Genomic DNA, 26,400 nt, shown 5'->3' on the forward strand with positions numbered 1-26,400 from the left:
AAGTATGAGCACCAGAGACCGGGTGGATTGCTTCAGCAGATAGAGATTCCAGAGTGGAAGTGGGAGCGGATCACCATGGACTTCGTATCTGGACTCCCACAGACTTTGAAGAAGTTCGATGCCATTTGGGTTATTGTGGATCGGCTGACCAAGTCCGCGCATTTCATCCCTGTGTGTACTACCTACTCCTCGGAGCGGTTGGCGGAGATTTATATCCGGGAGATTGTCCGTTTGCATGGTATTCTAGTTTCCATTATTTCAGACAGAGGTACTCAGTTCACATCGCGGTTCTGGAGAGCCGTACAGCAGGAGTTGGGTACCCGGGTGGAGTTGAGCACATCATTTCACCCTCAGACGGACGGGCAGTCCGAGCGCACTATTCAGATTCTTGAGGATATGCTCCGTGCGTGCGTGATTGATTTGGAGGTTCTTGGGATCAGTTCTTGCCATTGGCGGAGTTTGCCTACAACAACAACTATCAGTCCAGCATTCAGATGGCACCGTACGAGGCCTTATATGGTAGGCGATGTAGATCTCCGGTGGGTTGGTTCGAACCGGGTGAGGCCAGATTGTTGGGCACAGATTTGGTTCAGGATGCTTTGGAGAGAGTCAAGGTGATTCAGGATAGACTCCGTACAGCCCAGTCCAGACAGAAGAGTTACGCGAACCGGAAGGTTCGTGATGTTTCCTATATGGTTGGAGAGCGGGTTCTGCTTCGGGTATCGCCTATGAAGGGCGTTATGAGATTTGGGAAGAAAGGGAAGTTGAGTCCGAGGTTTATTGGCCCTTTTGGGATATTGAGGCGAGTTGGGGAGGTTGCCTATGAGCTTGCCTTACCTCCCAGCCTGGCAGGGGTTCATCCGGTATTTCATGTTTCGATGCTCCTAAGGTATCACGGTGATCCGTCGCACGTGTTGGATTTCAGCTCAGTCCAGTTGGAGAAGGATCTATCCTATGTTGAGGAGCCAGTGTCAATATTGGACAGGCAGGTTAAGTAGCTGAGGTCAAAGAACATTGCGTCCGTGAAGGTTCAGTGACAGGGTGAGCCGGTCGAGGAGGCGACCAAGGAGACCGAGCAGGATATGCGCAGCCAGTACCCTCATCTTTTCACTACTTCGGGTATGTCTTTGTGCTCGTTCGAGGACGAACGAATGTTTAAGTGTGGGAGGATGTAACGACCCGGCCGGTCGTTTTTGGAATTTACGCCCCGATCCCCTATTAACTGCATTCCCCAAGTTTATTTCTGCTATTTTGATTTTCCGGGATGTTCGGTTTTGAGTTTCGGAGAGTTTTGGGACACTTAGTCCCTAAATGAGAGCTTAAGTGTTGGAAAGTAGTCCGTAGTCGGAACAGTGTGAAGACAGCCTCGAAATGGAAATTCGATTGTTGCGTTAGCTACGTTAGGTGATTTCGGGTTTAAGGGCGTGGTCGGATTGTGTTTTGGGGGTCCGTAGCTAATTTAGACTTGAAATGCCGAAAGTTCGAATTTTGAACTTTCCGGTCCGATAGTGATATTTTGATCTGAGGGTCGGAATGGAATTCCGGAAGTTGCAGTAGTTCCGTCATGTCATTTGGGATGTGTGCGCAAAATTTCAGGTCATTCGGACGTGTTTTGGTTAGGTTTTTGATCGAAAGCGTATTTTGAGGAAATTTGAAGTTCTTAGGCTTAAATCCTTGATTAATTCGAGTTTTCGACGTTGTTTTAGGTGGTTTAAGGATTGGTACAAGTTTGAATGAGGTATTAGGTGTTATTGGTGCTTTTGGTGGAGGTCCCGGGGGCCTCGGGATGATTTCGGATGGTTGACAGAAAGATTTTTGAAGTTAAGAGATTGCAGATATTTGCTGCTTCTGATGTTTTCGCATCTGCGGTTTGGGAACCGCAGGTGTGGCGCCGCAGATGCGGCAAGGCAACCGTAGATGCGGGTTTTGGGTGTCCCTTCAGGTTCCGCAGATGCGGAAGTTTAACCACAGAAACGGTTTCGCATCTGCGAAAGAAGAACCGCAGATGCGGCTCCTGGCCTCCTTAATGAAAGTCGTATATGCGACATTTTGGTCCGCAGAAGCGGGACCGCAGATGCGGTCCCTTGACCGCAGATGCAGAATTAGTTGGGCAGAAATATGAATTTTCGAGGGTTTGGTTTCAAAAGTTGGAAAATCGAATTGGAGCTCGGGAGAGGGCGATTTTGAGAGGGATTTGAAGAGGAGATCTCTGGGTAATGATTCTTAACCCTTTCTAGTTATATTTCATCAATTTAGTTAATTTCATCATTTGATTTCGGAATTTTGGTGGAAATTGGGGGAAAAGTTCTTAGACCTTTAGTTGAGGATTTGAGGGGCCATTTGGACTCCAATTTCAGTGTTCTTGTTATGTATAGACTCGTGAGAGTACGAGGTTTCTAAAAATATAAATTTCACTCGATTCCGAGACGTTGTCTTGAGGGGCGTTTTGGTTATTTTACATAATTTCGCGTATTAGCTTTGAATTAAATTATAGAATCAGTTGCTTGAGATGTTATTTACGATATGTAATTGAATTGAATGAATTTGGGCCATTTGGAGTCAGATACTCGTGGCAAATGTGTGGTTTCGAGTTGATTTTTGGAGCCGGTTCGAGGTAAGTGGCTTGTCTAGCCTTGTGTGGGGGACTTTTCCCCCTTAGGATTGATATTGTGATAATTGAAATGCCTCGTGCGTGAGGTGACGGGCGCACTTGTGCTAATTGTTGGAAATCGGGTTTTTCTTTAAAAATAGCCTTGAATTGTGTTCCTCCTTTCTTTGCTTACACTGTTTGATATTTAAACCTGCTATAGCTTAGAGAAGCATGTCTACTTGACTAAATTGCTTTATCTGTTTTTAACTGCCTTAATTGTACTACGTGAACCATGCTAGGTTAGGATTACCTTCTTCACTTTGATATGAAATTGATTGCATTGTGTTCTGTTGTTGCTGTGTATTTACTTTGGGACTACCGAACGGTATTCCGGGAGATCCCCCTGCACTTTATTTTGGGACTACGGGACGGTATCTCGGGAGCTCCCCTGTATGTTTACTTTGGGACTACGGAATTGCATTCCAGGAGATCCCCCTGCACTTTATGAGTTGGACTGCGGGTATGCACCCGGGAGATCCACTGGACATGATATTTATATTTGGGGACTACAGGAAGGTATCCTGGGAGATCCCCGGTTGTTATTTCTGAATTGAGTTATGTTCCTTCACTGTGTTTTGCTTGCCTTTGTAATAGTTGTTGTGGCCCTTTATATCATGTGTTATTTAATTACACTGTCATTTTACACTGGTAAACCTGCATCTTATTTAACCTCAGTAGGGCCCTGACCTTCCTCGTCACAACCCAACCGAGGTTAGGCTTGGCACTTACTGAGTACCGTTGTGGGGTACTCATGCCCTTTCTGCGCATGTTTTTCATGTGCAGATCCAGGTACTTCTACCCAGGTGTATTACCCTTGAGGCAGGGAGCATTTCGGAGACTTCGAGGTACATCTGCCGCGTCCGCAGACCGAAGAGTCTCCTTCTTTACTCTATCTGTAGTGTTAGCCCTTCTATCGTACTATTGATGTAGACATTTCTGGAGATTAGAGCACTTTACTGTATTCCTTTTTAGCTTGTGTTCCCGTGAGTTTCCGGGTTTTGGGATAGTATTGTAGAAGTTTGAGATATTGTGCTGTATGTGCCGAGTGGAATTTTACATTTCATTTCCATTTTGTTAAATCTTGGCTTTTAAGTTATAATTTCTGCAAGGTTTTCGATTGTTTTTCCGCACTTGTTAGGCTTACCTAGTCGTAGGGACTAGGTGCCGTCACGACAGTTCACGGAGGGCGAACCGGGGTGGTGACAAGTTGGTATCAGAGCTCTAGGTTCATAGGAGTCACGGAACACAGGCCAGTTTATTGGAGTCTCGCTGATCGGTACGGAGACGTCTGTACTTATCTACGGGAGGCTATGTAACTGTTAGGAAAATTCCACTTCATTTGATTTCCTTGTCGTGCGAGATTTTGACGTCACAACTAAACTTCTATCTTTCTATTCTCTCACAGATGGTGAGGACACACGCTACCCGAGAGGACCAGGCACCCGCGCCCCCTACTACCCCCGTCAGAGGCCGGGGCCGGGGTAGAGGCTGAGGACGCGCTCGTGGTGCAGCCAGAGCACCCGCGCGAGCTGCCGCTGAGATACCACTAGTAGTACCAACCGGAGTCCAGACACCCGATACGTCAGCCACTACTACTCCAGCACTCCAGGAGACTTTGGCACAGTTTGTGAGTATGTACACCACTTTGGCTCAGGCAGGGTTGCTTCCCCTTGCTGCAGCCACATCCCAGCCCGGGGGAGGAGTACAGACTCCCGCCGCCCGCGCTCCTGAGCAGCGAGTGCATGTTGAGCAGGCCCCAGAGGTTATACCTGCGCCGCCTGCAGTACCAGTTCAGCCCGAGGGTAGAGCAGCGGCTTCAGAGGATGAGCAGCGCAGACTTGAGAGGTTCAAGAAATATGATCCTCCTGTATTCAGTGGGTTAGCATCAGAGGATGCCTTGGGATTTCTGGAGGAGTGCTACCGTATTCTCCGCACTATGGGCATATCAGGATCGAGTGGGGTTTCCTTCACCACTTTCCAGCTTCGAGGAGCCGCCTATCAGTGGTGGCGTGCTTATGAGTTAGACAGTCCGGATGAGGTAGCTTCCCTGACTTGGGCTCAGTATTCAGATATGTTCACCAGGGTACTATGACCGTCTCAGAGTATGCTGTCCGCTACATTGACTTGGCTAGACATGCCCCAGCTTTGGTTTCTACAGTTTGCAAGAAGGTTCGCCGGTTCATTGAGGGGCTTATTCCCAGCATCAGATCTAGCATGGCTCGTGAGTTAGAGGCGGATGTGTCTTATCAACAGGCGGTGAGAATTGCTAGGAGGATTGAGGGTATGCATGCTAGGGACAGGGAGGAGAGGGAGGCCAAGAGGTCTCGAGAGTCGGGCCATTTTTCTGGTGCCCGTGCCCCAGCTGCAGGTCGTCATGGTAGGGGTCATATGGGTCGCCCCGTTCATTCAGATCTTCCAGCAGCCAGTGATATTCCAGCTCCACCTAGGCCTCAGGAGCCTTATTATGCACCTCCAGTCTCTAGTGCGCCTCCTGCACGGGGTGCTTCCAGTGGACAGTCCAGCAGACCTGACCAGAACCAGTCACAGCCGCCACGTCCTCCCAGAGCTTGCTTTGAGTGTGGTGACACACGCCACATGGTGAGAGAATGCCCCAGACCCAGGAGGGGTGCACCTTCGCAGACCCCTCAGCCACAGCAAGCCTCATAGAGCTCTCAGGCAATGGTTCCAGCACCAGCTGCCACTCCACCAGCCCCGCCAGCCAGGGGTGGAGGTCGGGGAGGTAGAGGTCGCCCTCGAGGGGGAGGCCAGGCTAGATATTATGCTCTTCCAGGCCGTACTGAGGCCGCCGCCTCCGATTCTGTCATCACAGGTCCATCTTGGTCTGTCACAGAGATGCATCGGTTCTATTCGATCCAGGCTCCACTTACTCTTATGTGTCTTCTTATTTTGCTCCGCATTTGGGTGTACCTCGGGATTCTTTGAGTTCCCCAGTTTATGTTTCTACTCCTGTGGGAGATTCTCTTGTTGTGGATCGCGTTTACCGGTCATGTTTGGTTATTCTTGGTGGTTTTGAGACCAGGGCTGACTTATTATTGCTCAGCATGGTTGATTTTGATATTATTCTGGGCATGGACTGGTTATCGCCCCATTATGCTATTCTTGATTGTCACGCCAAAACCGTGACGCTGGCCATGCCAGGTGTACCGCGTATTGAGTGGACGGTGCCTTAGGTCACACTCCCAGTAGAGTTATTTCTTTCCTTAAGGCTCAGCGTATGATTGAGAAAGGTTGTGATGCGTACTTAGCTTATGTGAGAGATGCCAGTATGGATACTCCTTCTGTTGATTCAGTCCCAGTAGTACGGGATTTCCCCGATGTGTTTCCAGCTGATCTTCCGGGCATGCCAATGCCCCAGCAGCCTTCATGCATCTGATGCACTGTGTATTCCGGCCATATCTTGACTCTTTCGTCATTGTCTTTATTGATGATATTCTGGTGTATTCCCGGAGTCGGGAAGATCATGAGCAGCACCTGAGGACAGTGCTTCAGACTCTGAGGGAAAAGAGATTATATGCAAAGTTTTCAAAATGTGAGTTTTGGTTGGATTCCGTGGCATTCTTGGGTCACGTGGTATCGAGTGATGGCATTCGAGTGGATCCGAAGAAGGTAGAGGCAGTGCAGAGTTGGCCCAGACCATCCTCAGCTATAGAGATTCGCAGTTTCCTTGGCTTGGCGGGCTACTACCGTCGATTTGTGGAGGGGTTTTCATCGATTGCAGCCCCTATGACTAGATTGACCCAGAAGTGAGGCGGGCTTTCAAAAGCTCAAGACAGCCCTGACTACAGCCCCAGTTTTGATATTACCTACCGGTTCGGGGTCTTATACTGTCTATTATGATGCCTCGAGAGTTGGCCTTGGAGCGGTATTGATGCAGGACAGTAGGGTGATTGCCTACGCGTCCAGACAGTTGAAGATACATGAGAAGAATTATCCTGTCCATGATCTTGAATTAGCTGCCACTGTTCATGCCTTGAAGATTTGGCGTCATTACTTGTACGGTGTGCCTTGTGAGATATATACTGATCACCGGAGTTTGCAGCATCTGTTCAAGCAGAAGGATCTTAATTTGCGTCAGAGGAGATGGCTAGAGTTGTTGAAGGATTATGATATCACTATCTTGTATCACCCGGGTAAGGCCAATGTGGTGGCCGATGCTCTAAGCCGCCGGGCAGAGAGTTTGGGGAGTTTGGCTTACTTACCAGCAGCAGAGAGGCCTATGGCGATGGATGTTCAGGCCCTAGCCAGCCAGTTTGTGAGATTGGATCTTTCGGAGCCCAGCCGGGTTCTAGCTTGTGTAGTCTCTCGGTCTTCCTTGTTTGATCATATCAGGGAGCGGCAGTATGATGACCCTCATTTGCTTGTCCTCAAGGACAAGGTGTTACATGGCGATGCTCGAGATGTGACCATTGGTGATGACGGAGTATTGAGGATGCAGGGTCGGGTCTGTGTACCCAATGTTGATGGGCTTCGGGAGTTGATTCTAGAGGAGGCCCATAGTTCGCGGTATTCCATTCATCCGGGTGCCGCGAAGATGTATCAGGATTTGAGGCAGCACTACTGGTGGAGGCGGATGAAGAAGGATATAGTTGGGTTTGTAGCTCGGTGCCTTAATTGTCAACAAGTAAAGTATGAGCACCAGAGACCGGGCGGATTGCTTCAGCAGATAGAGATTCCGGAGTGGAAGTGGGAGCGGATCACCATGGACTTCGTATCTGGACTCCCACAGACTTTGAAGAAGTTCGATGCCATTTGGGTTATTGTGGATCGGCTGACCAAGTCCGCGCATTTCATCCCTGTGTGTACTACCTACTCCTCGGAGCGGTTGGCGGAGATTTATATCCGGGAGATTGTCCGTTTGCATGGTATTCTAGTTTCCATTATTTCAGACAGAGGTACTCAGTTCACATCGCGGTTCTGGAGAGCGTACAGTAGGAGTTGGGTACTCGGGTGGAGTTGAGCACAACCTTTCACCCTCAGACGGACGGGCAGTTCGAGCGCACTATTCAGATTCTTGAGGATATGCTCCGTGCGTGCATGATTAATTTGGAGGTTCTTGGGATCAGTTCTTGCCATTGGCGGAGTTTGCCTACAACAACAACTATCAGTCCAGCATTCAGATGGCACCGTACGAGGCCTTATATGGTAGGCGATGTAGATCTCCGGTGGGTTGGTTCGAACCGGGTGAGGCCAGATTGTTGGGCACAGATTTGGTTCAGGATGCTTTGGAGAGAGTCAAGGTGATTCAGGATAGACTCCGTACAGCCCAGTCCAGACAGAAGAGTTACGCGGACCGGAAGGTTCGTGATGTTTCCTACATGGTTGGAGAGCGGGTTCTGCTTCGGGTTTCGCCTATGAAAAGCATTATGAGATTTGGGAAGAAAGGGAAGTTGAGTCCGAGGTTTATTGGCCCTTTTGAGATATTGAGGCGAGTTGGGGAGGTTGCCTATGAGCTTGCCGTACCTCCCAGCCTGGCAGGGGTTCATCCGGTATTTCATGTTTCGATGCTCCGAAGGTATCACGGTGATCCGTCGCACGTGTTGGATTTCAGCTCAGTCCAAGTTGGAGAAGGATCTATCCTATGTTGAGGAGCCAGTGGCAATATTGGACAGGCAGGTTAAGTAGCTGAGGTCAAAGAACATTGCGTCCGTGAAGGTTCAGTGACAGGGTGAGCCGGTCGAGGAGGCGACCAAGGAGACCGAGCAGGATATGCGCAGCCAGTACCCTCATCTTTTCACTACTTCGGGTATGTCTTTGTGCTCGTTCGAGGACGAACGAATGTTTAAGTGTGGGAGGATGTAACGACCCGGCCGGTCGTTTTTGGAATTTACGCCCCGATCCCCTATTAACTGCATTCCCCAAGTTTATTTCTGCTATTTTGATTTTCCGGGATGTTCGGTTTTGAGTTTCGGAGAGTTTTGGGACACTTAGTCCCTAAATGAGAGCTTAAGTGTTGGAAAGTAGTCCGTAGTCGGAACAGTGTGAAGACAGCCTCGGAATGGAAATTCGATTGTTGCGTTAGCTACGTTAGGTGATTTCGGGTTTAAGGGCGTGGTCGGATTGTGTTTTGGGGGTCCGTAGCTAATTTAGACTTGAAATGCCGAAAGTTCGAATTTTGAACTTTCCGGTCCGATAGTGATATTTTGATCTGAGGGTCGGAATGGAATTCCGGAAGTTGCAGTAGTTCCGTCATGTCATTTGGGATGTGTGCGCAAAATTTCAGGTCATTCGGACGTGTTTTGGTTAGGTTTTTGATCGAAAGCGTATTTTGAGGAAATTTGAAGTTCTTAGGCTTAAATCCTTGATTAATTCGAGTTTTCGACGTTGTTTTAGGTGGTTTAAGGATTGGTACAAGTTTGAATGAGGTATCAGGTGTTATTGGTGCTTTTGGTGGAGGTCCCGGGGGCCTCGGGATGATTTCGGATGGTTGACAGAAAGATTTTGAAGTTAAGAGATTGCAGATATTTGCTACTTCTGATATTTTCGCATCTGCGGTTTGGGGACCGCAGATGCGGCGCCGCAGATGCGGATTTTGGGTGTCCTTCAGGTTCCGCAGATGCGGAAGTTTAACCACAGAAACGGTTTCGCATCTGCGAAAGAAGAACCGCAGATGCGGCTCCTGGCCTCCTTAATGAAAGTCGTATATGCGACATTTTGGTCCGCAGAAGCGGGACCGCAGATGCGGTCCCTTGACCGCAGATGCAGAATTAGTTGGGCAGAAATATGAATTTTCGAGGGTTTGGTTTCAAAAGTTGGAAAATCGAATTGGAGCTCGGGAGAGGGCGATTTTGAGAGGGATTTGAAGAGGAGATCTCTGGGTAACGATTCTTTAGCCCTTTCTAGTTATATTTCATCAATCTTTAGTTAATTTCATCATTTGATTTCGGAATTTTGGTGGAAATTGGCGGAAAAGTTCTTAGACATTTAGTTGAGCATTTGAGGGGACATTTGGACTCCGATTTCAGTGTTCTTGTTATGTATAGACTCGGGAGAGTACGAGGATTTTAGAAATATAAATTTTACCCGATTCCGAGACGTTGGCCTGAGGGGCGTTTTGGTCATTTTACATAATTTCGCGTATTAACTTTGAATTAAATTGTAGAATCAGTTGCTTGAGATGCTATTTACGATACGTAATTGAATTAAATAGATTTGGGCCATTTGGAGTCAGATACTCATGGCAAACGTGTGGTTTCGAGTTGTTTGGAGCCGGTTCGAGGTAAGTGGCTTGTCTAACCTTGTGTGGGGGACCTTTTCCCCTTAGGATTGATATTGTGATAATTGAAATGCCTCGTGCGTGAGGTGACGAGCGCGCACTTGTGCTAATTGTTGGAAATCGGGTTTTTCTTTAAAAATAGCCTTGAATTGTGTTCCTCCTTTCTTTGCTTACACTGTTTGATATTTAAACCTGCTATAGCTTAGAGAAGCATGTCTACTTGACTAAATTGCTTTATCTGTTTTTAACTGCCTTAATTGTACTACGTGAACCATGCTAGGTTAGGATTACCTGCTTCACTTTGATATGAAATTGATTGCATTGAGTTCTGTTGTTGCTGTGTATTCACTTTGGGACTACCGAACGGTATTCCGGGAGATCCCCCTGCACTTTATTTTGGGACTACGGGACGGTATCCTGGAAGCTCCCCTGTATGTTTACATTGGGACTAAGGAATTGCATTCCGGGAGATCCCCCTGCACTTTATGAGTTGGACTGCGGGACTGCACCCGGGAGATCCACTGGACATGATATTTATATTTGGGGACTACAGGACGATATCCTGGGAGATCCCCGGTTGTTATTTCTGAGCTGAGTTATGTTCTTTCACTGTGTTTTGCTTGCCTTTGTAATAGTTGTTCTGGCCCTTTATATCATGTGTTATTTAATTACACTCTCATTTTACACAGTTAAACCTGCATCTTATTTAACCTCAGTAGGGCCCTGACCTTTCTCGTCACTACCCAACAGAGGTTAGGCTTGGCACTTACTGAGTACCGCTGTGGTGTACTCATGCCCTTTCTGCGCATGTTTTTCATGTGCAGATCCAGGTACTTCTACCCAGGTGTATCACCCTTGAGGCAAGGAGCATTTCGGAGACTTCGAGGTACATCTGCCGCGTCCGCAGACCGAAGAGTCTCCTTCTTTACTCTATCTGTAGTGTTAGCCCTTCTATCGTACTATTGATGTAGACATTTCTGGAGATTAGAGCACTTTACTGTATTCCTTTTTAGCTTGTGTTCCCGTGAGTTTCCGGGTTTTGGGATAGTATTGTAGAAGTTTGAGATATTGTGCTGTATGTGCCGAGTGGCATTTTACATTTCATTTCCATTTTGTTAAATCTTGGCTTTAAGTTATAATTTCTGCAAGGTTTTCGATTGTTTTTCCGCACTTGTTAGGCTTACCTAGTCGTAGGGACTAGGTGCCGTCAGGACAGTTCACGGAGGGCGAACTGGGTTATTATGGTAAATCAGTGTATCAAGATGTCAATCTGAGATCATTCCCATTTTCCGTTTGGGCAGTTGGTCGGGGTCGTGACAAAATACTACTTACTTTTAACATATTTTGTATACCTTACTATCATGGTCATGTGGTACCTTGTATGACAGTAGTCCATAAATATTGGGTATTTTAGCACGGGCCGAATTTTATCCCAAAATGTCCAATTTCGACGAAATTCATTCTCTGTGATTTGCTTACCCTCTCACCTTCACAAATTTACTTATCACTTGTTTGAAATATCATAATTCTTATAATTTCATTCCCAAACTTACATCGATTAACTTACGATGATATTTAAACGTACGAAACTGCGACATGTAACATTTCATTTTCCGAGCTTTCATCAATTTACTTATGGCGTACTTTCACGTACGAAAACGAGGGGTGTAACAAGAATGACCCCTTTCTAAATTTAGAAACATTTTAACTTAAACTTTCAATTTTACGCTTAATGAGAAGCTTTTATAACCACACAAAATCCTCTGGACCTCTTTTTGACTTGTTTAGGACCATAAATTCCAAAAGTCTTTATTTTTTCTTAAAGTCCATATCCAATCAAACGGGTTCACAACGGAGGAAGTATTTTCTTAAAGGACGTGTAAAAGAAAAACACGACAGATCATTTGAGAAGGATGGAGTAATAATAAAAGAAAAATTGGCATCCTAAACAACCCATAATAGGAATTGGCAATTATTTAGCCTTATATTAGGTTTGGCAAAGATAGCCCCAAATAATTGGCATTATATAGCCAAATCCTAAAAAAACCTACTCTATTTTATATTCTCTCTCAAAAAAAAACTACAGGCTTATTTTGGCTTCCCTCCCCCCTTCTCTCCTTGTATTTCTTCTTCTATCTCTTCTCTTTTCCTCTCACAGTCTAGCAAAAATTCTTGCAAATTATGCAAAAATAATCAGTGTGATTAAAAGATAAGGTTGATCTCACATCAGAGAAAATCAGAAGCAAAACTAAGAGAGAAAAAATATATTTCAACTTTGTTTATCTTCTCTCTTTTTTTTTTTGGTTGGATTGAATGAGTGGGTGTGATCGAAATTGGTTGAAAATACCTAAACGAGGTTATATACAAAATTTGAGCAAGATTAGCAAACACTAAGAGAGAAAAAATATATTTCAACTTTGGTTTTCTCCTATCTTCCTTTTTTTGGTTGATTTAATGAGTGAGTGTGATTAAAATTGGTTAAAAATACCTAAACGAGGTTGTACACAAAATTTGAGCAAGATTAAAAGTGATTTAGACTGGTTTCGGTCAAAAAATCAAACCTAAAAATCCAACCGCGACATGTGTATATCACGTTGTATATCGTGTACATCAGTGTACATCACACACAAGTTATTAAGTACGTATGTGTATATCACTTTGTATATCGGTATACAACACAATTTTTTTTATGGACGCCTGTGTATATCACATTGTATATCGTATATATAACACAAATTTTCATGGATATACACAGATACACATAATATACATGAGATATCACTGATGTACATAGAGATATACACTGGATACAATAGGGGATACACATGTGTAGTCGTCTTGAACTTGAGTTTTTTCAATCTGAAATGTGTTATACAAAGAAGAAAAATAAAATTTTAATAATTTTTTTTTATATACACATTTTTATTATGTTACACTATGATATACAAATAATATAATTATTAATTATTGATAAAAAAGGAAACTAAATTTTTGATATAGCATGTTTAAGCAAGTTCTAAAATATATTGTGGGAGTAAATAATAATTTGGTATACAAAGAAAATAAATTTTTGATATACACAAAGAAGAAAAATAAATTTATGATATCTATTTACGCATGTACGATGTGCTATACACTATGATATACAAATAATATAATATTTTGTTATGATATACATTAATACAAAGGCAGTAATAACTATATTTATAATTTTATATTATTGATATACAAAGAATAATATTATTTATATACAAAGAATGGAAATAAAATTTTGATATACATGTTGATATAGACAAAAAAGAAAAAAAAAGTTGTGATATACATATTATTATTGTGATATACATTTATTGGCTATTTGATGCAAATATCTATAACTAGGGCTATTTTCTGCCAATTATATGGGTATGTTGTTATATCATACCAAAATCCCAATTATTTTCTTTTGAGATTTTTACATGCTTGGTCCCTTTTTAAGAACTATTTTCATAAATGATAGTAGGCTTTGTTTATTTCAAAAACAGCACATTTTTTTTTTACCTTTTTAGCACTTTCACATTGATAACTCCATTAACTAGGGGATCCCTCTACATTTTTTATTTGATAACTAAAATTGTATTACCATTTGCAAATATTTACATGTATAATCAGAAGCAAAAGCTAAGTTTGGACATATGGCCCCAAACTTTGCACATCATTTCTAGACATCTATCTTCAACTAAGCTATGGGTAAAATTTTCTATATTGTAGCTCTTTCTTCAAACTACTATGTTGTGACGACCCGGCCGGCCGTCCTAAGAATTTATGCCCCGATCCCCCATTAACTGCTTCCCCTAAGTTCATTTCTGCTATTTTGGTTTGTCGGGACGTTCGGTGTTGAGTTTCGGAGAGCTTTGGGACACTTAGTCCCTAAATGAGAGCTTAAGTGTTGAAAAGTGGTCTGTAGTCAGAACAGTGTGAAGACGACCTTGGAATGGAAATCTGATGGTTCTGTTAGCTCCGTTAGGTGATTTCGGGGTTGGAGCGTGTTCGGAATGTATTTTGGAAGTCCGTAGCTCATTTAGGCTTGAAATGCCGAAGTTTGAATTTTATAAGTTTCCGGTCCGATAGTGAGTTTTTGATCCGGGGGTCGGATTGGAATTTCGGAAGTTACAGTAGTTCCGTCATGTCATTTGGGATGTGTGTGCAAAATTTCANATTTAGTACTGGTTTACGGTCAAAAATAACAACCTAAAAACTACCCAACCGCGACATGTGTATATCACGTTGTATATCGTGTACATCAGTGTACATCACACACAAGTTATTAAGTACGTATGTGTATATCACTTTGTATATCGGTATACAACACAATTTTTTTTATGGACGCCTGTGTATATCACATTGTATATCGTATATATAACACAAATTTTCATGGATATACACAGATACACATAATATACATGATATATCACTGATGTATATAGAGATATACACGGGTTACAATAAGGGATACACATGTGGAGTCGTCTTGAACTTGGGTTTTCAATCTGAAATGTGTTATACAAAGAAGGAAAATAAAATTTTAACAATTTTTTTGATATACACATTATTATTAGGTTATACACTGTGATATACAAATAATATAATTTTTAATTATTGATTAAAAAGGAAAATAAATTTTTGATATAGCACGTTTAAGCAAGTTCTAAAATATAAAAATAATAAATATGATTGTGGGAGTAAATAATATTTTAGTATACAAAGAAAATTAATTTGATGTACACAAAGAAGAAAAATAAACTTATGATATCTATTTTGGTATATATATGCCCGATGTGCTATACACTGTGATATACAAATAATACAATATTTTTTATTGTGATTTACATTGATATAAAGGTAGACTATTTATATAATTTTATATTATTGATATGCAAAGAATAATATTATTTAAATACAAAAATGAAAATAAAATTTTAATATACATGTTGGTATAGACAAAGAAGAAGAAAAAAGTTGTGATATACATATTATTATTGTGATATACATTTATCGGCTATTTGATGCCAATATCTATAACTAGGGTTATTTTCTGCCAGTTATATGAGTATGTTGTTATACCATGCCAAAACCCCAACCCCAAAAAATTGGCATCCTATAACAACCCATAATAGGAATTGGCAATTTTTTAGCCTTATATTAGGTTTGGCAAAGATAGCCCCAAATAATTGGCATTATATAGCCAAATCCTAAAAAACCTACTCTCTTTTATATTCTCTCTCAAAAAAAACTACACGCTTATTTTGGCTCTCCCCCTTTCTCTCCTTGTATTTCTTCTTCTATCTCTTCTCTTTTGCTCTCATAGTTTAGCAAAAATTCTTGCAAATTATGCAAAAATAATCAATGTGATTAAATGATAAGGTTGATCTCACATCAGAGAAAATCAGAAGCAAAACTAAGAGAGAAAAAATATATTTCAACTTTATTTTTCTTCTCTCTTCTTTTTTTTGTTGGTTGGATTGAATGAGTAGGTGTGATTGAAATTGGTTGAAAATACCTAAACGAGGTTATATAAAAAATTTGAGCAAGATTAGCAAAAACTAAGAGAGAAAAAATATATTTCAACTTTGGTTTTCTCCTCTCTTCCTTTTTTAGATTGATTTAATGAGTGAGTGTGATTAAAATTGGTTGAAAATACCTAAACGAGGCTTTATATAAAATTTGAGCAAGATTAGAAGTGATTTAGACTGGTTTCGAGCAAAAAATCAAACCTAAAAATCCAATTGCGACATGTGTATATCACGCTGTATATCGTGTACATCAGTGTATATCACACACAAGTTTTTAAGGACGTATGTGTATATCACTTTGTATATCGGTATACAACACAATTTTTTATGGACACCTGTGTATATCACATTGTATATCGTATATATAACACAAATTTTCATGGATATACACAGATACACATAATATACATGAGATATCACTGATGTACGTAGAGATATACACGGGTTACAATAAGGGATATACATGTGGAGTCGTCTTGAACTTGAGTTTTCAATCTGAAATGTGTTATACAAAGAAGGACAATAAAATTTTAATAATTTTTTTGATATAAACATTATTATTAGGTTATACACTGTGATATACAAATAATATAATTATTAATTATTGATTAAAAAGGAAAATAAATTTTTGATATAGCATGTTTAAGCAAGTTCTAAAATATAAAAATAATAAATATGATTGTGGGAGTAAATAATATTTTAGTATACAAAGAAAATTAATTTGAGGTACACAAAGAAGAAAAATAAACTTACGATATCTATTTTGGTATACATATGTCTGATGTGCTATACTGTCACGACCCGGATTCCCCACCCTCGGGGTCGTGATGGCTCCTACTAATGAGAGCTAGGCAAGCCAAAATTAATTACTTGTCCATTAATAATCCAATCCATTTTAACAATTTACAACGATAATGCAAAAGCAACAAAATTTAATAATAAGCGGAAGTCTTAACATTTTATAGAATCTGAATAGAAATGCGGAAAGTTCAACAAAGTCCTCTACCCAAGACTGGTGTCACTGTACTCACGAACTGCTAAGATTACAAACGTCTGAATGAGAACATAAGCTGTTTGTCTCGAATACAATGAGACAACAGATAAAATAAAGGATAGAGGAGACGCCGGGCGTGCGGACGCCTGCAAGGCTACCTCGGGTCTCGCTGAAATGAAGCCTGCTCCCACACTACTGCTGCTGCTGCACGAAACCTGGACCTGTGCAAAATAGCACAGAGTGTAGTATCAGCACAACCGACCCTATGTGCTGGTAAGTGTCTATCCTAACCCCGACGAAGTAGTGACGAGGCTAGACTGGACCACCACATAAACCTGTGCAGTTATATACATACAGCGGAACCGAAATACAAGACAAGTAAACAATATGGGAGGGGAAGCATGCTGTGGGAAGATAACAGTATTAACAGTAAATCCAGAGTAACAGTCTAAAGGCAACTTAGAATTTACAGCGGATAAGAGACTAATATCAAAAATAAACACACTTGTATCAATAATTGTTGCGGCGCGCAACCCGATCCCAATATATAACAACACTGTTGCGGCGTGCAACCCGATCCATATCGTTTAGCGTTGTTGCAGCGTGCAACCCGATCCACAAATATCATTGTTGCGGCGCGCAACCCGATCCACAAATATCATTCAATGCACGGCATCACCCTTCGTGCTTTAACACTCTTCCTCACCCAATCAACAAATCACAAACAAGGGCAACGGAATAATAAAACAAGAATGGAAGTCCCGACAAGGGTACACAAACAAACAAATAAAAACCCGGCAAGGGTACAACATCAATAACCAACAACGTCCCGGCAAGGGAATAAATCATTAACTCTTCTCTTTCTTTCACTTTCATCTCAAAGTTCACATTATCACTTGAGCCAATTCTCCAAGGAGTTACTTATCTCATATACCTTCAAAATTTGTATTTCAACCCGAGCCAATGCTCCACGAAGTTCAAAGATCACAATCTCTTACACAAGACCTTTACAACATATAGAAGTCATCATTTAAGCATGGAAGGCATAACAACAACCAAACTATTCGCAAAACAAGGACTCACGGTCATGCTAGACACCAATGTATAGATACTCGTCACCATGTCTATACATCGTACTCGACAATTAGCAAGTTACAAATAAGACTCAACTCCTATTCTCTCAAGATAGGGTTAAACCAAACACTTACCTCGATGCCTTGAACTCAACTCAAGCCTCAACTATGGCTTTACCCCGTAATTCCACCTCCAATCCGCTCGAATCTAGTCACAAATTACTTAATTGCTTTAATAAACATTAAATGAATCACTTTGAATGCATGAAAAATGAGTTTCCCAAAGTTTTTTCCAAAAATTCCAAAATCGCCCCCGGGCCCACGTGGTCAAAACCCGAGGTTCGAACCAAAACCCGGTTACCCATTCCTCCACGAACTCAAATATGTAAATTGGGGATTTGGACCTCAATTTAATTGTTTTGAAATCGGACCTCAAGTTGAGGTCCAAATCCCCAATTTTTAGAAAACCTAGGTTCTATCCAAAACCCCTAATTTCACCCATAAAAATCTTTGATTTTAAGTGGAAAACATGTTAAATGATGCTAATGGTTGAAGGAATTGAGTAGAAATTAACTTACAATTGATTTGGAGAAGAAATATTTCTTGGAAAATCGCCTATAGGTGTTTGAGTTTGAGAAAATCTGAAAAATGAAGCTCAAAATCGGTTAAGTATGAAATATGCTGGGCTGCGGATATGGGAAATGCGAAGTTGGGTTCGCAATTGCGAACCCTGCAGGTATGGGAAATGCGAGAAAAATGTTCGCGTTTGCGAACCCAGGCCAGTTTGGGGGTCTTCGCATTTGCGACACTATACTTCGCATTTGCGAAATGTCCAACCTCGCATTTGCGAGATTTTTGGTCGCATTTGCGAACCCAGCACAGTGCCCCCTTCCTCGCAATTGCGATGCCAAGCTCGCATTTGCGAGCTCGCAATTGCGAGGTCTGCTTCGCAATTGCGAAAATTGCAGAACTGAAATGCCAGATTTTCCTAAGTTCAAAAATGCACTCAAACTTCATAAACTTTCAAATTTAGATTTTTAAGTTCGAAACACGTCAAACGACGTTCGATTTCAACCAAACTTTACAGAAAACGCTTAAACCTTATATAAGACTTGTACCGGGCACCGGAACCAAAATACGGGCCCGATACCACAGTCTTTTAATCAAATTTCATTTCTAATTTCCTTAATTATTTCCAGAAAACAGTTTCACACAAAAATTCATTTCTCGGACCTGGGACCTCGGAATTCGATTCCGGGCATACGCCCAAGTCCCATATTTTCCTACGGACCCTCCGGGACCGTCAAATCACGGGTTCGGGTCCGTCTACCCAAAATGTTGACCGAAGTCAAATTTATTCAATTTAATATCAAAATTTAGCATTTTTCTCACAGAATTCATATTTAAGCTTTCCGGCTACGCGCCCGAACTGCGCACGCAAATCGAGGCAACCCCGAATGAGGTTTTCAAGGCCTCAGAAACACAGAATGAGTAAGGAAACAAGTGATGACCCTTTGGGTCGTCACATTCTCCACCTCTAAAACAACCGTTCGTCCTCGAACGGACAGAAGAAAGAAGTACCTGAGTCGGGGAAAAGATGAGGATAACGGCTCCGTATATCGGACTCGGACTCCCAGGTCGATGCCTCAGGAGGCTGACCTCTCCACTGAACACGCACCGAAGGAAAACTCTTGGATCTCAACTGACGAACCTGCCGGTCCAAAATAGCTACCGGCTCCTCCTCATAAGACAGATCCTTGTCCAACTGGACAGTGCTGAAATCTAACATGTGGGCTGGATCGCCGTGATACCTCCGAAGCATGGACACATGAAAAACTGGATGCACGGCTGATAAGCTAGGCGGCAGTGCAAGTCTATAAGCCACCTCCCCCACTCGATCAAGAATCTCAAACGGACCAATGAACCTAGGGCTAAGCTTGCCCTTCTTTCCAAATCTCATCACGCCCTTCATAGGCGACACTCGGAGCAATACCCGCTCACCAACCATGAATGCCACATCTCGAACCTTGCGGTCTACACATCTCTTTTGCCTAGACTGAGCTGAACGAAGCCTATCCTGAATGATCTTGACCTTGTCCAAGGCCTCCTGAACCAAATCTGTATCCAACAACCGAGCTTCTCCCGGCTCAAACCATTCAACCGGAGACCGACACCGCCTACCATATAAAGCCTCATAAGGAGCCATCTGGATGCTCGACTGGTAGCTGTTGTTGTAGGCAAACTCCACTAAAGGCAAGAACTGATCCCACGAACCTCCAAAGTCAATAACACAAGCTCGAAGCATATCCTCTAGAATCTGAATAGTCCGCTTGGACTGACCGTCCGTCTGGGGATGAAATGCTGTGCTCAAATCAACCCGTGTGCCCAACTCTCGCTGAACTGCTCTCCAGAAGCGCGAGGTGAACTGCGTACCCCGATCCGAAATGATAGATACGGGCATACCATGAAGGCGAACAATCTCCCGAATGTAGATCTCAACCAACCTCTCGAAGAATAGGAGACTGCCACAAGGATGAAATGTGCTGACTTGGTCAGCCTATCAACAATGACCCAAACTGCGTCGAACTTCTTCCGAGTCAGCGGAAGTCCAGTAACAAAATCCATAGTAATCCGCTCCCACTTCCACTCGGGAAGCTCAATCCTCTGGAATACACCACCAGGCCTTTGATGCTCGTACTTAAACTGCTGACAATTCAAACAACGAGCCACATATGCTACGATATCCTTCTTCATTCTACGCCACCAATAATGCTGCCGCAAATCCTGATACATCTTCGCGGCGCCCGGATGAATAGAGTACCTGGAACTATGTGCCTCTTCTAAAATCAACTCTCGAAGCCCATCCACATTGGGCACACAAACTCGCCCCTGCAATCTCAGAACTCCATCCGCATCTAAGGTAACCTGCTTGGCACCTCCTCGCTGCACCGTTTCTCTAAGGACACACAAATGGGGATCATCAAACTGCCGATCACGGATACGCTCCAATAATGAAGAACGAGCGACCGTGCAAGCTAACACACGACTGGGCTCAGAAACATCCAGTCTCACGAATTGATTGGCTAAAGCCTGAACATCCAAAACAAGCGGCCTCTGACTGACCGGAATATAAGCAAGACTGGCCATACTGGTTGACTTCCTACTCAAAGCATCGGCCACCACATTGGCCTTCCCCGGATGATATAGAATGGTGACATCATAATCCTTCAACAATTCCAACCACCTCCTCTGCCTCAAATTCAACTCCTTTTGCTTGAACAGATACTGAAGACTCTTGTGATCAGTGAACACCTCACACGCCATGCCATACAGATAATGCCTCCAAAGCTTCAAGGCGTGAACAATGGCTGCCAACTCCAAATCATGAACCGGATAATTCTTCTCATGGATCTCCAACTGCCTCGAAGCATAGGCAATGACCTTGCCCTCCTGCATCAACACTGCTCCAAGCTCAATACGGGAAGCATCACAATAGACTGTATAGGGCCCTGAACCTGTGGGCAAAACCAACACCGGTGCCGTAGTCAGAGCTGTCTTGAGCTTCTGAAAGCTCGCCTCACACTCATCCGACCATCTGAACTAGGCACCCTTCTGGGTCAATCTGGTCATCGGGGCTGTAATAGATGAAAACCCCTCCACGAACCGTCGATAGTAGCCTGCCAATCCTAAGAAACTCCGAATCTCTGTAGCTGATGCTGGTCTAGGCCAGCTCTTGACAGCCTCTATCTTCTTTGGGTCCACCTGAATACCCTCTGCTGATACAACATGACATAGAAATGCAACTGATCCCAACCAGAATTCACACTTCGAGAACTTAGCATATAACTGACTATCCGTCAAAGTCTAAAGAACCACTTTAAGGTGCTGCTCGTGCTCCTACTGGCAGCGGGAGTATATCAATATATCATCAATGAACACTATCACGAATGAATCCAAATAAGGCCTGAACACTCGGTTCATCAAGTCCATGAAAGCTGCTGGGGCATTTGTCAACCCGAATGACATAACCAAGAACTCATAATGCCCATACCGAGTGCGGAAAGCTGTCTTAGGGACATCGGATGCCCTAATCCTCAACTGATGGTAACCAGATCGCAAGTCAATCTTGGAAAATACCCTGGCACCCTGAAGCTGGTCGAACAAATCATCAATCCTCGACAGTGGATACTTATTCTTGATCGTTACCTTGTTCAATTGTCGGTAATCTATACACATTCTCATTGACCCATCCTTCTTCTTGACAAATAATACCGGCGCACCCCAAGGTGAGACACTGGGTCTAATGAAACCCTTCTCAAGCAAATCCTGCAACTGTTCTTTTAACTCCTTCAACTCCGGCGGGGCCATACGATATGGCGGAATAGAAATGGGCTGAGTGCCCGGAACTAGATCGATGCAGAAATCAATATCCCTGTCGGGTGGCATACCCGGCAGGTCCGAAGGAAAAACATCAGGGAACTCACGAACAACGGGCACAGAATCGATAGAGGGAACCTCAGCACTGGAATCCCGAACATAAGCTAAATAAGCCAAACACCCCTTCTCGACCATACGCCGAGCCTTCACATATGATATGACACTGCGGGTAGAATGACCTGGAGTCCCTCTCCACTCTAAACGAGGCATACCCGGTAAAGCTAAGGTCACAGTCTTGGCATGGCAGTCCAAGATAGCGCGATAGGGTGATAACCAGTCCATCCCCAATATAATATCAAAGTCGACCATATCTAAAAGCAATAAATCTACACGAGTCTCCAGACCCCCAATCACCACAACACAAGAGCGATGGACTCGATCGACCACAATGGAATCACCCACCGGTGTAGACACATAAACAGGAATACCCAATGCATCACTAGGCATGATCAAATAGGGGCAAAATAGGATGACACATACGAATACGTAGACCCCGGATCAAAAAACACTGAAGCATCTCTATCACAAACTAGAACCGTACCTGTAATAACTGCATCTGAAGCCTCTGCCTCGGGCCTAGCCTGAAGAGCATAACATCGGGGCTGGGCCCCACCACCCTGAACCATATCTCTAGTCGATCTGCTGCTGGATGGCCTCCACCCCTGGCGGTCTGAGCTCCACCTCTATGACCTCTACCTCCACCTCTAGTACCTCTACCCCCACCTCTAGCTGGCTGGGCTGGCTGTGGAGCATCTGGTGCCTGAATCATAGGACGGGGACCCTGCTGCTGCGACTGAGTACCCCTCAACCTCGGGCAAGCCCTCCTGATGTGGCCATACTCACCACACTCATAACATCCATCCGAACGCTGTGGCTGAGGAAACTGAGGCTGACCCTGGCGACCTGAATGACCCCCACGGAAACTCTGAAGTGGCGGTGCGCTGATAGGAGCTGGCGGTGCACTGAATGCCTGCTGATCAGAATAATGTGCCTGAGAACCACGGCCACCTGATGCACCGTGAGAAACCTGGAGAGCTGACTGAAAGGGCCTAGGAGGATGGCCTCTACCATATGAATCTCTACCTCCAGACGAGGTACCACTGAATCTGCCGGAATGACGGGCTCTCTTGTCTCCCCCGTGACCACCCCCCTGCGATAATACCATCTCAATCCTCCGGGCCACATTGGCCGCCTCCTGAAAAGTGATATCACTCCCCGCCTCTCTAGCCATCTGGAGACGAATAGGCTGTATGAGTCCATCAATAAACCGTCTCACTCTCTCCCTCTCAGTGGGGAGTATGACAATAGCATGGCGAGCCAACTCAATGAACCTGGTCTCATACTGGGTGACTGACATGGATCCCTGATGGAGACGCTCGAACTGCCTCCGATAGTCCTCACGCTGTGTGATAGGGAGAAACTTCTCCAGAAACAACACTGAAAACTGATCCCATGTCAAGGCTGGAGACCCTGCTGGTCTAGCTAAACAAAAATCCCTCCACCAAGTCTTGGCGGATCCAGATAGGCGAAATGCAGCAAAATCAACTCCATTGGACTCTACAATACCCATGTTCCGAAGAACCTCGTGGCAGCTATACAAAAAATCCTAAGGAACCTCAGAAGAAGCACCACTGAAAGTAGTAGTGAAGAGCTTGGTGAACCTATCCAACCTCCAAAAAGCATCGGTAGACATAGCTGCCCCATCACCGGCCTGGGTTACCACACCCGGCTGAGCTGCTCCAACCGGCTGAACTACTGGGGTCTGAATCGAGGGAACTCCCTGCTCCGGAGTACGAGTAGCAGGAGTCTGGGCCCCTCCTCCAGCCTGAGAGATGACTGGTGCTACAGGAAGCAAACCCGCTCGAGTAACACTCTCCATGAGACCCACCAATCGGACCAGAGCGTCCTGAAGAACTGGGGTAGCAATAAACCCCTCTAGGACTTGAGTTGGGCCCACCGGAACTGCTGGGGCTGGGGTCGGAACCTCCTCGTCAATGTCAACCTGAGGCTCCGCCACTGGTACTGCTGCTCGGGGCTGAGCTCTGCCCCTACCTCGGCCTCTAGCACAGCCTCGGCCTCGCCCCCTACCCCTAGCGGGAGCTGTCTGGGGCTCGGACTGCTGATCGGAAGATAAGGAAGCACGTGTTCTCGCCATCTGCGAAAGAACAGAGTAGAAGTTCAATTAGCATGGAGAAACCAAACCGCACGACAATGAAAGAACAAATGTGAAACTTTTCCTAACTCGGTAGCCTCTGGGGGATAAATACAGACGTCTCCGTACCGATCCCTCAGACTCTACTAAGCTTGTCCGTGAGTTGTGAGACCTATGTAACCTAGAGCTCTGATACCAACTTGTCACGATCGGATTCCCCACCCTCGGGGTCGTGATGGCGCCTACTAATGAGAGCTAGGCAAGCCAAAATTAATTACTTCTCCATTAATAATCCAATCCATTTTAACAATTTACAACGATAATGCAAAATCAATGAAATTTTATAATAAGCGGAAGTCTTAACATTTTATAGAATCTGAATAGAAATGCGGAAAGTTCAACAAAATCCTCTACCCAAGACTGGTGTCACTGTACTCACGAACTGCTAAGATTACTACATACAAATGTCTGAATGAGTACATAAGCTGTTTGTCTCGAATACAAAGAGACAACAGATAAAATAAAGGATAGAAGAGACGCCGGGCCTGCGGACGCCTGCAAAGCTACCTCGGGTCTCGCTGAAATGAAGCCTGCTCCCACACTACTGCTGCTGCTGCTCGAAACCTGGACCTGTGCAAAATAGCACAGAGTGTAGTATCAGCACAACCGACCCCATGTGCTGGTAAGTGTCTAGCCTAACCTCGGCGAACTAGTGACGAGGCTAGATTTGGACCACCACATAAACCTGTGCAGTTATATACATACAGCGGAATCGAAATACAAGACAAGTAAACAATATGGGAGGGGAAGCATGCTGTGGGAAGATAACAGTATTAACAGTAAATTCCAGAGTAACAGTCTAAAGGCAACTTAGAATTTACAGCGGACAAGAGACTAATATCCAAAATAAACACACTTGTATCAATAATTGTTGCGGCGCGCAACCCGATCCCAATATATAACAACACTGTTGCGGCGTGCAACCCGATCCCAATATATAACAACACTGTTGCGGCGTGCAACCCGATCCATATCGTTTAGCATTGTTGCGGCGTGCAACCCGATCCATATCGTTTAGCATTGTTGCGGCGTGCAACCCGATCCACAAATATCATTGTTGCGACATGCAACCCGATCCATATCATTTAGCATTGTTGCGGCGCGCAACCCGATCCACAAATATCATTCAATGCACGGTATCACCCTTCGTGCTTTAACACTCTTCCTCACCCAATCAACAAATCACAAACAAGGGCAAGGGAATAATAAAACAAGAATGGAAGTCCCGGCAAGGGTACACAAACAAACAAATAAAAACTCGGCAAGGGTACAACATCAATAACCAACAACGTCCCGGCAAGGGAATAAATGATTAACTCTTCTCTTTCTTTCACTTTCATCTCAAAGTTCACATTATCACTTGAGCCAATGCTCCAAGGAGTTACTTATCTCATATACCTTCACAATGTGTATTTTAACCCGAGCCAATGCTCCACGAAGTTGAAAGATCACAATCTCTTACACAAGACCTTTACAACATATAGAAGTCATCATTTAAGCATGGAAGGCATAACAACAACCAAACTATTCGCAAAACAAGGACTCACGGTCATGCTAGACACCAATGTATAGATACTCGTCACCATGTCTATACATCGTACTCGACAATTAGCAAGTTACAAATAAGACTCAACTCCTATTCCCTCAAGCTAGGGTTAAACCCAACACTTACCTCGATGCCTTGAACTCAACTCAAGCCTCAACTATGGCTTTACCCCGTGACTCCACCTCCAATCCGCTCGAATCTAGCCACAAATTACTCAATTGCTTTAATAAACACTAAATGAATCAATTTGAATGCAAAAAAAAAAAAAAATTTCCCAAGTTTTTCCCAAAAATTCCAAAATCGCCCTTGGGCCCACGTGGTCAAAACCCGGTTATCCATTCCCCCACGAACTCAAATATGTAAATTATTTTGAAATCGAACCTCAAATTGAGGTCCAAATCCCTAATTTTTAGAAAACCTAGGTTCTACCCAAAACCCCCAATTTCACCCATGAAAATCTTTGATTTTAAGTGAAAAACAAGTTAAATGATGTTAATGATTGAAAGAATTTAGTAAAAATTGACTTACAAATGATTTGGGATGAAACTTGTTCTTGAAAAATCGCCTAAGGAGTTGTATTTTGAAAGTGGGGTGAAAAATGGCCTAAAATTCGACTAAGTATGGAAAATGCAGGTTGTAGATATGGGAATTGCGAACTGGGGTTCGCAATTGCGAACCCCGACCAAATATGGGAAATGCGAACCA

General features: G+C 43.7%; 1 pseudogene; it reads right to left on the minus strand.

Moving 5' to 3' along the window:
- The window catches only part of LOC109224173, a 41,299-nt pseudogene extending 19,041 nt beyond the window's left edge, over nucleotides 1-22,258 (minus strand).

Source organism: Nicotiana attenuata, chromosome 3 (assembly GCF_001879085.1).
Source record: "Nicotiana attenuata strain UT chromosome 3, NIATTr2, whole genome shotgun sequence".
Lineage (NCBI taxonomy): Eukaryota > Viridiplantae > Streptophyta > Magnoliopsida > Solanales > Solanaceae > Nicotiana > Nicotiana attenuata.